This window comes from Oreochromis aureus, linkage group 4, assembly GCF_013358895.1.
Source record: "Oreochromis aureus strain Israel breed Guangdong linkage group 4, ZZ_aureus, whole genome shotgun sequence".
Taxonomy (NCBI): domain Eukaryota; kingdom Metazoa; phylum Chordata; class Actinopteri; order Cichliformes; family Cichlidae; genus Oreochromis; species Oreochromis aureus.
This window is the reverse complement of record NC_052945.1, coordinates 33,624,837-33,628,945: the sequence shown is the minus strand read 5'-3', so window position 1 is coordinate 33,628,945 and position 4,109 is coordinate 33,624,837. Positions and strand designations below refer to the sequence as shown.

The following is a 4,109-nucleotide window of genomic DNA, read 5'->3' as shown; positions in this document are numbered from 1 at the left end:
GAATATTACTGTTTTTTTAAGATGTTTTTTTAACAGTGCAGCTTAGCCACCATTCTCCTGTCCCTCACCACCTCCACTGGGTCCAGAGGGCATCCTAGAAAAGAGCTGGCCCTTCTGATCAGCCTGTTCAGTCTCTTCCTGTCCCTGGCAGAGATGCTGCCACCCCAGCAGACCACACCAAAGATGGCTGAGGCCACCACAGAGTCATAGAAGGTCTTCAGGAGTGGGCCCTTCACTCCAAAAGACCTGAGTCTCCGCAGCAGGTACAGCCTGCTCTGCCCTTTCCTGTAGAGGGCTTCAGAATTATGAGTCCAGTCCAGTTTGTTGTTTAGATGAACTCCAAGGTACCTGTAGCTGTCCACAGCCTCAATAACCATACCTTGGATGTTCAGTGGTTGCAGTGGAGGATGTTTGTGCCTGTGGAAGTCTACCGCCAGCTCCTTGGTTTTACTAGTGTTGATTTGGAGGTAGTTCAGCTGGCACCAGTCCACAAAGTCTTGGGTCAGTTCTCTGTATTCCTTGTCGTCCCCATTAGTGATGAGGCCGACTATTGCAGAGTCATCAGAGAACTTCTGCAGGAAGCACTGGGTGGAGTTGTGGGACAAGTCTGCAGTGTAGATGGTGAAGAGGAACGGAGCGAGAACTGTTCCCTGTGGGGCCCCCGTGCTGCAGACGACCCTGTCTGACACACTATTAGGAGTTGGTGGTATGTGTGTTGGTGTTTCTGGGGTTTGTTTTCCTTTTTTGGCACAGGTAGGCGGGGGGCGGTGTTTGACGGCATGCCGGCACACCTGCGGCGCATCGGACGTCATCAGTGGGAGCATTTAGGGAGCTGAGTGATGGACGTCTGATGTCGGATTATTGTCGTTCCCATAAGTGGTAACAGTGCTGTTGCAAGTTTAGTCTGTTGGTTTCGAGCGCCTGAGCTACATGTTTTAAGATTCATCTCCTGTCTGTTTTTTTCTCTGCACCAGCCTGTCTCGCCGCCTGCTCGCCTGCCTGTTTCTTTGTGCGCTGGCCCATTTTTGGATCTATGACAGAGACTTACCTGGCGCTGGCCTGCGATCGTTGTTATTCCTGTATTCTGGTGTTTCAAGTAGCTCTCCAACTCTCTCCGTTCGCTTTCAGTTTCATTCTCGATTTTCGCCGGTTATCCGCTAATTCTGTTTTGTCCCTCGTTCTTAGGTAGCTCTGGTTTGCCCATCTATCTGTCTGCATACCTCGGCTCCTGTGAGGATTTTTCCTGTAATGCAACTCAGGTTGGAATAAATGACACTCAGACAGGTTTTACAAATTAACGTGCACACGGGTGAGAGCTCGAAGGAGACACACACTGGAGCAGTTGTCAGCCTTCATTTATACTCAAGCATGTTTGCGTCTCAGAAACATGCAGGGAGAGATAACATACAACGGTGCCGGCTTCCTGCAGAGCTTGCACAGCGTGCAGGCTTCCTGTTGAGCTTGCACAATGTAACTTCTCTAGTAAAAAGAGCAAACACATCTAGAAAACCTTAAATGAAATGTACTTCTAAACATAAACATAATAAAATCTTTCAACATTCCCTCCTGTTGTTTGATCTTTTCTCCTATATATATACATAGCAACTCACTAACACTGTATCAGTCTATGGCTACTTGTAAAACATTTTTAGCCAGGACATCATTAATTAGTGGGTTTTGTGAGTATGTTATATCCAAATGTCTATCTCATTATCATCTTCTTCATTCTGTGGTAGGGTGATGTAAGCATTAATTGAAGCAGTTACCATTTTTGACACCATGTTCTTCAACCAAGGTATGACGCATGAAGTGGAAAGACACAATAACAATAGTAGAACACCAACAAAAACAAGTCCTTCAAACAGCAGGGACTTCCAAGAGCCGCTTAACAACCACGTGAGCCAGTCTTCTGTGTTTGTAACATAGTCTTGTTGTTGTGCATCCCTGAGTTGTCTAAGAGCATCAGTCATGTTGGATGAGTGTACATTATCTGGAATGTACGTGCAGCATGTGTTGTTAAAGAGGACACATAGTCCTCCTTTCTCAGCGCATTTTTTCCTGTGCCCACCCAAGGAAACAGGGCATGAAGTACTTTCTGTCCAGTGGTCCAGAGTTTGAATTCCTGTGGGACATCGGAGCCCCATATTCGATCGTGTGGTTCTGGACCGGTGTCAGTTGAACGCCGTCGTCTGTTGCGTTGGGGGGCAGCATGTAGTACGTTTTTGGTCCACACACCCAAGCTGTCCCCTGGACCCAGTATGTGCCACGCTTAAAAGTCATAGCTGCATCGGCATTGTCCTTCCAGACTGTTTGACCAAGTTTTGTCCTTCCGTATGAGAAGTCGAAACATATCGGGTGACGTTCTTCACTCTGCAAGAAAGCTGGAAATGTCATTATTCTTTTGTTTGACACGTTCACGTTCACCCAGTGCGCTTCATCACACGTCCAGTTTGTTGCTGTTAGGTTATTCACGTCGTAGGTCAGCAGTGAAAACGCTAGGGCTCTCACTATAAACATGTCTCTATGTCAACAAGTTCCATTTATGACTTTCATGTGAATGAATGCACATGCTCGTTTCAAGTGACGGAACCTTCCCATAAATAGTTGCATGGACAGAAGTTGCAGGCATGTGTGAGCAAACAAAGCAGTTCTTTTCTGTCGTGCGGTTGTATACATATCTGTACCACGCGTTGTTCATCCAGGGATGATTGTGGTCCTGCGTCATCTTGTCCAGGTGTGAGTTGTCATGTGTCCAAGCTTTCTTTGTTCGTTCCCTCGGATCCATCTTCAGTAGGATGAGACATCCTGCCACTAGGACTAGGACATAGTGCCGGACTAGACATTCACTAGTCCAGCACTTTGAGGATGGTAAGCACAGTGGTATTTGATACTGAATCCTAGTGCTTCAGAGACCTTGCTGATTACTTCATTAACAAAATGTGTCCCATTGTCTGATCTTATCAGAATGGGGATGCCATATGTTGGAATGAAATGGTTGCACAGGTATTTTACTACAGAGATTGCATCTGCCTTTTTCACAGGATAAATTTCTGGCCATTTTGAGAATACGTCTATAATCACTAGAGCGTATTTTGAGCCTTGGCATTCATTTAGTTCAATAAAATCCATGTGGATTGTATGAAAAGGATGAGGTGGTGTGGGAAAGTTACTTCTTTTTGGTCTGAGGTTTCCCTGTGCATTATGTTTTTGGCAAATCATGCATGTTCTGACAAATTCCTTTGCTGAATTTTCGAAATTTTGAGTAAAGAAATGTTTAGAGATTATATCTACCATCTCCCTCCGGTTGACACATGAGTGGAACCGTGTGTCACTAATGCTGCTGTTTTGTGTGGGGATTTTGGTAGTACTGGATTAGCCTCACAAGTCATCAAATCATTTTCTAGCTTTGCTCCACATTTTAACCATTTCTTTTGTTCTGTAGTTGGTGCGGCTTTTTGTTCATTTTTAAGCACATCAAGTGGTATTTGCATTGAGGATTCAGACATTAATGTGTCTATAGTTTGTTGTGCTGCTGCTTTTGCGGCTTGATCTGCAAAGTTATTACCTTTAGTGACCTTTGAGTTGTCTTTCTGGTGTGCAGCACATTTACATAATGCTAACTGTTTTGGCAATGTTATCACTTCCAACAGTGCTTTTAAAAGATTTCCATGTTGCACTGGATTGCCAGTAGAAGTAATCATACCTCTATTCTGCCAAATTTTTGCAAAATGATGTACTGCTGAAAAACATACTAACTGTCTGTGTGTCTCTCTGTCTGTCTGCGTCCTTGACACAGTCAGCTTCTTTTATGGGCATGTAGTTCCTGTTACACACGCGATTTCCTGTCACAGACATACCACAGGCACACATATTTCCTGTTTCTCCAGACTAATCGAACTCTTTGTCAAACTTTCCATATAGCGACAATAAGTTTCCAACATTTGAGAGTTGTCTCACATGTGTCAGGTAAGACAAATTGGCTTAGATTTAAAATTGAAGTCACTGCATGGGGCACTTTGATGATTAAAGTGTGTCCTAAAACAATGTCAGCTGACTTTTTACTGCCTCTGCTGCAGCTACACCGGTTGGCACACATGTGGGCAGGCCTG

At 44.7% G+C, this 4,109-nt stretch overlaps 1 long non-coding RNA gene across 1 annotated transcript; it reads left to right on the top strand.

The window, feature by feature from the left end:
• The first annotated feature begins 727 nt into the window (after positions 1–727).
• LOC120439767 lies at positions 728–1,227 on the top strand. Its single transcript, XR_005612745.1, has 3 exons — positions 728–879; positions 975–1,096; positions 1,186–1,227. It is a non-coding gene; the product is annotated as an uncharacterized LOC120439767 (long non-coding RNA).
• The last annotated feature ends 2,882 nt before the right edge of the window (positions 1,228–4,109 follow it).